General features: G+C 40.9%; 1 protein-coding gene across 1 annotated transcript in view; it reads right to left on the bottom strand.

The window, feature by feature from the left end:
• Window positions 1–6,228, bottom strand: part of lrrc17 (leucine rich repeat containing 17) — a 28,907-nt gene extending 22,679 nt beyond the window's left edge. The window contains exon 1 of the mRNA XM_042511476.2: window positions 5,922–6,228. The gene's annotated coding sequence lies outside the window, so the exon portion shown is untranslated. The remainder of the gene's footprint in view (window positions 1–5,921) is intronic.
• Between the last annotated feature and the right edge of the window lie 2,964 nt (window positions 6,229–9,192).

Below are 9,192 nucleotides of genomic sequence, written 5' to 3' on the forward strand. Positions count from 1 at the left end.
CAACTCATCTCCAGCTGAACATCATCTGTCTCCCTGCTGTACCAGCTTTAGTGCGCCTTTATCCAGAACTTAAAGGGAAAGTTTATCCAAAAATAATAAGAGTAAATAGTTTTCCTCTTACCTTCAGTGCTATTCAACAGTCCAGGTAGTTTTGGTGTGAGCTGCAGATTGTTGGAGATATTGGCTGTAGAGATGTCTGCCTTCTCTCTAATGTAATTTAACAAGATGGCACTCAGCTTCTGGCGCTCAAAGCGCCAAAAAGTCCATTTCAAAAACTCAACAGCAATGTCTCTTCCTAGAAATCATGACCTGGTCAAGACAACCCACAGACCTTATTATGAGCATTTTTATTTAGGAACTATTTTCTTTTTACTGAACTACACCCGCCAACTGTATCACTGCACAGAAGGAAGCCTGCGTCTACTCATTGACAAGAAACTGTTACCATCTGTCCTCCAGTATGGAGCTCACACTCCAGCAGCAGTAGTCCAATGATAAATCAAGCAAGCAACAGTTTGGCAAGGAGGAGCTGAGTGCAACAGTAGCCGACACTGCACCTAGCAATAAAATAAGATTTTACCCATTTTAAAAAGTGAAAATAAATATAAAAGTCATGGTATGTTGGGCAGTGATAACTCTATACGCTGACCAAATTCTGACAAGTACTTGGTTCATGCCCATCCCTAATAGACAGCACTACAGCCAGGAGCAAAAAAATTATGTTTTTGATTTTGTGGTGAACTGTCCCTTTAATACTACAATTTCATTCTTTTAAATCTTGGTTTTCTTAGTGAACTAAATGCTTAAAGTTAAGGCTATAAATCTCAGTGATTCATTTACTACTTGTGAAATAGTGCACCGCATACATTGCATACACATAATGAAGGGTACTGTTGCATAATAAAAAGCAAAGTGTAACTTAACCAGGTGGTTTGGCAGAACTACAGTGGCAACATTAGCCATGGTGAGAGGAAGTCATCCTCATCTGCTGGAGAACCAAAGGTCAAAGTACAAATGTGAATGAAGCAGAGGAAATCTCCACATGGCACACACACATATGAACACATAAAAAATGTATATAATAACAGTATATTTATACAGATGTACACAAAGAAAGACATTAACACAGACAAGAGACAAATGTTGACACTTGCAGTGTCTGTGTATGTTTTCTAAACTGTCTGTGGGCTCAAATGTGTCGTTTGGCTTCAGCAGACCAGAGGAAACACAGACAGGTTGAACACCATCACAACCCACCTACATCAGGAAGAGGTGAGAGAAGTGACACCAACGGACATTAAGAGAAATACAGATGGAGGAAGCACACATATTTGAAAACCACAATGTTTTAGACTGAAAATAAACCCAAGGGAGAAAGTGAGAGACAGAAGGAAAGTCCTGAAGATGAGATTAATGTCAGAAACTCTGTGGGAAATAAAAATCATGATGTCAGCTGGAGGGAAATTCCCCCTGGCAGAGAGAGAGGGATTTGTTTGGTTTCAGGTGACACTGCTGTGCTTCTGGTAAGGCGAGAACACACAAGAAGCGTTTTTAAGATCCTAACCAACTACAATATACAATATACAATGCAGTTGACCTTTTGAGATTATATTAACTGGTCAAAATACAGCATCCTTTTGAGATTTGTTCAAATTCCGGTCATAAAATAAATATGTTTCATATAAATGTTTTAATTCTGAATGGTCCGGTGGTAAAACATGAATCCTACACTGCTAGTAACCTCCCCCTTTTTTTCCTCCAACACTATAGGGACATTACATAATCAAAATCCCATGTGCCCCTGACTAAAAGCTGCTCAAATCAAAATTCACTTGATCAAAAACAGATCAAATGATTGTGTGAAAGGGGTCACTCACATGGAATGAATAGGCAGAGAATCGTCATACTGTGCAGTTCCCCCCAGCTTCACTGTGCATTTTGGCATCTTTCAATATGTTGTTTTGGTTTTACGGCCCACAACTTTAATATTGTGGTTTACTCTCACTGGTCTCAGCAACCTTGTTTTCTAGGACAGCTGTTTTGAGTAAAAAAGCTCAGAAGAACTGACTGTAAGCTACCAGCACAAAACAGCACATAGACGAGCATTTAGCAGCTAAAGAGCAAGATATTTTTCTCAAGTTGGTGGAGACCAAAAACAGATCTAAAAGAAGTGTGAATGTTGAAGATAGATTCACTAAGGTCTCAGAAACTCAACTCTAAATGAATGCTTATGTTTCACTGGATGTGCTGAATGTAAATAAGAAATTGTTTGCTCACAGACACACGAAACCAAAATCAAAAACTAGTGGCGGCAAAGGTTGCGTCATTTCACGTAGCCTGACTTTTGGGCAAAAGAAATGCACTTGAACACACCGCAAGACTTTAGCTAATGGGCAAGTTGCACGTACCTTCTGCACCTCTATGAGAGGAAATAATTCTCCATACCAGCAGGTGGTGGTAGTCTGTACTCTTCATTAAAAAAGCGAAACTAGAAGACTGACAGGATCGATTCAAGATGCCATTTAGTCAGTTAGCACATTAACAACACAACCTAATGTTGAAAGAAAAAAGTATATACTGTGCATTAGTGGCAATAACACAAAAAATAGAAACCTGCAAAAGAGCTCAATTAACTCATGTAACAACTTTCATTCAATCCCTCTTTAGTCACTTTGCTCTCCTTACTTCTGTGTCTCTTTTCTTGCACTGAGCTAAACTACCTATCAAAGTGATTTCATTCACCGACAGGCTCCACCAGCTCCGATACCGATTGCTGAAATCACCCAAAAACCACAAAATCACACCACAAAAACGAGTGCAACAAACGCATCAAAAGCCGACTGCTGGCTTGTCAGTGCCCTTAGATATTAACTTTAAATTGTGAAAAGTTGTATTCACAGCTTGTTACATTGCCCAGAAATAGCCAAAAATGTTGCTCCATATTGATACATTTGTAAATAAGTGTTTGGAGACTCAGCCAGGCTATGGAATAAGTAACTAATAGAAAAAACACTACAAAACTTTCGTTATACCTTTGAAAATACAATGTCACAGCCTCTGACCTGCAAAGCCTTGAGGCTGCACAGTCTCTACCTGCACTGTCTGCCAGTAGAGGCTCTGCATGCTCCAATAACACTGGACTGCCCACGGGGGATGGAAAGAGTTCAGACCTCCAGAGGAAACAGTCCAGAAACACAAGGGGCCACTGTGTTACAGAGAGAAAGCGAGAACAAGCAGGGGAGGCTACAAAAACAAGAACAGGCCTTTTCTCCTCTGCTACTTATAGAAAAATGTCAAAAATTCAGCTGAAAACGCAGACACAGGTAGAAAGTCAGTCAGTCAGTCAGGCAGTTAATCAAAGAAAGACACACTGACAGAGAGCTCGAGGGCCACAAGCTTAAAGGTGAGCCAACCTCCCACCCAGCTGACCTTTCTTTGTTTCCTTTGGGTTGAACTCACTTTATGTGCAGAGCAGTGCATGTGTGCCCAAAGGTCTGCGGCTTGCTACCATGTAACAGACCCGACATGCAGCTATAACAAAGAGACAGAGAGGAGCACAAGGAAAGAATGACAGTCCAGACCATGAGAATGTAAAGAGAAGAGGAGCAAAAAACCACAAGCCCTGAATCAGACAGACATATACTGTATAAGTAGAGAAAGCGAGCGAAAAAGAGAACCCTCACACATCCCTGAGAGCCTAATTGGAACCAGACATGTTCATTTCTACAGAAAAAAAAAGGAGGCGAGACGAGAGGAGGGAAAGTTAAAAAGAAAATGACACTGGTTTTTCAGAGAGGGTCAAAGAGTGGGAACTCACAAAAACAAACTTGAGCCAAATTTGTGTGTTTTGTGAGTGTGTCTCTTTACCCAAGGGGAATCAGTTTTTTCTTATTCTCTGGAGTCTAAACCACAAAAATAGCAACTACAACTCTTCAAAAAAGGTTGGTCTCATGCACATGCGTATCTGAGTCGATGCAACTCCTTTATGTGTGTGTGTGTGTGTGTGTGTGTGTGTGTGTGCGTGTGCGTGTGCGTGTGCGTGTGTGTGTGTGTGTGTGTGTGTGTGTGCGTGCTTGTGCAAACGTGCCGAGTTTCAGCTGACGTTATGCAGGTATCAGTGTGGTCCCCCCTTGTTTCTTGACTGCTTCTAATCATGTTCCTAAACTGCTAACAGTGAAATACTCAGCTCCATCGTAAAAATGGGATTACCGTAGAGCAAGAATTTGTCAGGTAATAAATTCTGCTTCAGATTTATCACATTTATTTTTATGTTATGTAATATATTTCACTGTTTTCAGATTTCTAATATTTTCAAATATAAATCTTGAGTGCCTTGAAAACTTCTTCATCAGAATGAGGGAGTTAAAAATTCACACACACACACAAGCACATCTCAGCTCACTAACTAGCTCATTGCTTTGTATCGGTGCCAGACACATCTGCACCTAAAAACACAACACACTCACACTTCAAGCCCAGCTCTCCCACTCACTCACACTCTCGCTCTCCTCTTACTACAAAGTGTTGCCCTTAACTTAACTGTGGCAAGCTGAAACAGCAGAAATTCAACTAAAGGGGAGACTCTCGTACTTTGTAATCAGTGTAAACTTGCAAGTCAAGCTTTTTCTCCCCCCAACCCACTTTTGTGGTGCAGGATTCCAGAGGGAAACCACACGCTGCTCTGGTCTGTGCTGCATGAGCCTGGAATTTTACTGAAACTTAGACAGTGGCATGTAACTCAATGCACAGATGTACATATAGCTGCGCTCACACGCATATTGATGCTGAAGAAAACCTGGAGCTATATATGCAAACAATGCAGGATGGTTTCCTCTTTTGTAATCTTGCACTCAAATTGTGGAAATCTTTCCAAAAGGAGTACCGACACTGAAGTCTCCAAATCCTGTTTCATTTTAACAGGATAAAAACTTGGCTGTGTTTTCAATGAACATTAGTCATTAGGTGGCATGATTATTCAGAGCTCCTTACAGTAAAAAGAGGCTCCAAGAGGTGCTGGCAGAAGCGGTGCTTAGCTCTGTATGATAAGTTACTCAGGGAGCTGAATTCCTCATTATAACACTGTGAGTGCTTTTAAGTTATGGTGCATGGGACCACTGGTCAGTTACATAACAAAAGCGGCGAGGGAGCATCTAAAATTAGCAAGTGAATATTTTCTTTGCTGCAAAATTTATCTGCAATTTATAAATGTCAGGGTGCAGTGACCTTTCGTAAACTTGGCATAACTTCGAAAACTCTAAATTTGAGTTTTGTAGTAGAAAAAGAGAGCTTACTTCAGCAAATACTGGGCTGGAACAAGATACATCCAATGAGTACAATAATTCATTGCTTTTGTGGAGTTTTTTTGGACTTCCATTCATATCTTTACATGTTTGTAAGTTCATCCTTTGTGCAAGAGACATCTAAACTGTAGATAATTTTACGTTTTAATGTTGTGTTCATGGATTTACTTCAACCTATCTTTAAATTGCTCATAATGCAGCACTTTAAAAGCTGAAAGCTCTCATTATGACCAAGTTGCATCAGTTCTTTGTCACTGCATGACTGTGATGTCTGTGGAACAAAGGAATATAAAGGAAGGGGGATGTCACACTTCTTGTAAAGCCTTCAAAAACTATTTAAAAAGAGCTCAAAATAATCCTTTACTAGGTTCCATTATATACTCTGCAATCTAATAACCATTTCACACTGAGATAAAAATAACATGCTGTGCTTTTCCAAACCTTCAGGGTATCAGATTTGTCACCAAGAACCAAACTGTGGTGCCAAACTATACTTGCCAATAAAAAAAATCCTCTTGAATATTGTATCAGGAAGAACTGGGGATTTGCTGCTTCTTTAAGATGAAAAATCTTTTGTAGATAGGCAGATCTGATGCATTTTGGTACAATATGAAGTCCTACCTGTGCAGGGAGAGAATCTGGCCCAGGCTTGTCCACTAGGACCTGCAGATCTCCGGTTGGTCCCGCGTCCCCGGCTCTTAATCCTGTCATGAGCGCTGCCTCGAAGCCAAGAAAATCTGCCTGGCTGCCTATAAACTTAGAGCCTGGAGTGAGGGACGAGCGACTGGCTGCTTCTCCAATCTCTTGCTCTCTCTCTCTCTCTCTCTCTCTCTCTCTCTCTCTCTCTCTCTCTGGCTGTGCTGAGTGATTGACTACTGCCTTATACAAGCTGCCTCTCTCTCTCTCTCTCTGTCTCTATCTGACTCCCTTGCTTTTCACCCACTCAGCTGGATCACACTGAGAATGTGAGGAGTTAGCTTTACTTGACTCACGGTCTCACTCTCTCTCTCTCTGACTCTCAAAGGAGCCACAAGTCTGTGTCTGGTTTAGCGTTACACACACAAAAACACACGTGTAGGACGGCTGCAACCCTGAACTGGTCCCCTTCTGTTATTCTGTTAGACCCATGGACTTCATCCAGGATATGCTAAGAGTGAGAGAGAGAGAGAGAGAGAGATTGGGCATCTGGGTGGCAAAACACTCACCCACCTGGTTGTGTGTGTTGTCATGCTCTGAGCCTCGGAGACGTAAATCTTAGCAGGTTTGTTCCAAACTAGCCTCAGTCCACATCCAACATCTGCCTTTGATCGCTGCCTCAGAGGAGGATCTCTTCTTTGTTATTAAGCCTTGAATGATGTTACCATGCATGTTGCAGGCAACACTTGTGATTTCACAAGGTTCTCTAAACAGAATGCAACCCATCATCTGGACTGCAGCACTTTACAGTAGTGCAAGAGGTGGAACCAACCACGTATACACTGTTGTGATACGTCCTGCTAAGTTTTAGTTATGCTATCAGCGAGGTCCACCACTGGTCTCCACTGAAATACCTTAGTAACTGTCTAAGTATCTAAAAACTAATCTTTGTGACTTTGGTGACCCTCTTACTTCTCCTCTGGCACCACTATGAAAATGCCAGTTTTGTTTTTTAGTTTCTAAGTTTCTCAGACGCAAAACCCCCACCCATCCAACACCACCTTCAGCTAGTTCCAGTAGATGATGTATGACCCCACATGACTCAGGCCCCCTGGAAGTGCACTTGGCTTTTAAGGCAATTTTTAAAGCAGCCAGACAGTGGAATTTTAACTTTTTTGCCCAACCTTGGCCCAAAAATACTTTTTCTTATAAAGTTCTCTTGTGAAACAGCTGTCTGTAAATCAGCAGATCCTTTTTTTGGAGTGTTACAACCCCCACCAAATGATTCATTTTACTATCAGGATTTGATCCATTTGGTCAAATGACAATTCCAAAGTCAAAAAGAGAAGTCTGCACAAATAGATTGTTTTACCCCCCATTTAAATTACCAGATTCCTGCCTCAAAAACTAAATCCAGTTTTCTTTATGCATCCAAGTTGTGACTGGTGGTGTCTGCACAGCCATTGGTCACTATCTGAGCCAAGATCTGCCAATAAACATCCTATTAGCGGCAATTTCCAACAGAAGCATTTTGTCATTTTGCTTCATCTCCAACATTGTAGCATGTAATTTTTATCAGATTCTAATTTACACTTTCTCCTCATAACAGTGGCGACACCCTCTCAAATACTGTAACACGTAACAGTAAATAGACTAATTCTTCAATAAATTTAAGGCTTGTGTCATACAGACAGGGCTGCTCCTCAAACAAATTGATGGGGTGATTATCTCTTTCCTCTATTAAAAACTGACATTTTGACTGCAGGTGGCTAGTTAACAAGCCTGCTTGCCAATTCCACCACGCTGTTATTCTAACATTACAATGGTTAAAGAAAATGAGCCAGACAAAGTCTTCTGATGATGGCAATGTGCTTTCCTACACTGTGACAAAAGCTGTGAATGAGGCATGTTTAATTTTGCTCATGTAACAGACTGGCTAGTAACTATCATGCGACAATGGTGACAGAAATGAGGAATACAGGAGTGTTAGCGTCCATGGCTCTGTCTGTGCCACTCAATCTGACCAATGGTTCATCCCTCATTTATCCCAGAAAGGCTTTGGCATTATTAGGGCTGGCCTCGCATGCTGCGGTCCAACCAAAACAGGTCTTTGCATTTTTGATGGGAACATAACACAGGATTCCAGACACATATTTCTGTTAATCGGTTTTATGCTGTTTGATCTCTTCAGCATCGCTGTGATGAATCATGTTTGAGGTCCTGAGGAAAATTCTGTGTAATTGTTTTGCACTGCAGTGTGTCTGTATATTTACTTCTGAAGCAGTGAAGATTCCCACAGTGGCTGAACACTCTCTACCACTTGTCACTGACATGAACCAGTTGGCCTCTCTGACACAAAACAGCATCAACACGAATACTTTCATCTACTTGTACGGGGAATTCAGTGTAATTTGAAGGAGCCAGAGAACAGAAATCCCAGCTAATCAACATAGTGCTGCTCACTCTGTCCCTCTCTTCTCTTCTCTGGATCAACACTGAGTCAAACAGCTCCATATTAGGATCACCATTCTGCTCTGGCTTAAATGGATTGTTTACTGCCAAACACTTTAAACAGCTTGAGGGCACTTACAGCAGAACAACTGTTTTAAGTACGTAGGGAGGAGCTGGGATGGAGACCTGGGGGGAAGTTTCTGCAAAGACTATAAAACAGTCAACCTGTCCATTTAGCAGCAGACAGTGGACATGCAGTAAACCCCCTCCAAATACACAAGCTCTAACTGTACACACATATCTGCAAAAGCATGCATGCATATCAGGACACTCTCAACAAGACACTAATCGAATAAGATCTAAGGAAGCTGCAAAATTTATCTTCTCTATCAAACCTAACATAATGCATGAGCCTTGTTAAAATGCTTCAGACACATTCTTCAAAGAGCCAGATCGACTTTTGAACCCAAAGCATCCCTTCATGACATTTTTATACCCTCTGTGTACTATATATAGTATGTCTAAATAAATCTTTGATGAAAGCCCAATTCTTGGACATGCCTAATTTTGACAGTTAAGTCTATTTTTAGGCACATTTATCCTTTGTTATATCTTTAAATACCCACTATCTAGCTAGATAACATATAAAAACAAAGAAAAAGTTTACAGGCCTTAAGTTTTATGTCTCTACAAGCTGCTAATGAAGTTTAAATGAATGGCCACCAATGGCGTCCTGGGAGGTAGAAATCTATCTAAATGCCATTATAATTTATTCTAATTGTATACTTTGGAGAGTGGTTGACAG

The sequence above is a fragment of the Plectropomus leopardus genome, chromosome 22 (assembly GCF_026936395.1).
Source record: "Plectropomus leopardus strain MGB_pleo_1.0 chromosome 22, ASM2693639v1, whole genome shotgun sequence".
Taxonomy (NCBI): Eukaryota; Metazoa; Chordata; class Actinopteri; order Perciformes; family Serranidae; genus Plectropomus; species Plectropomus leopardus.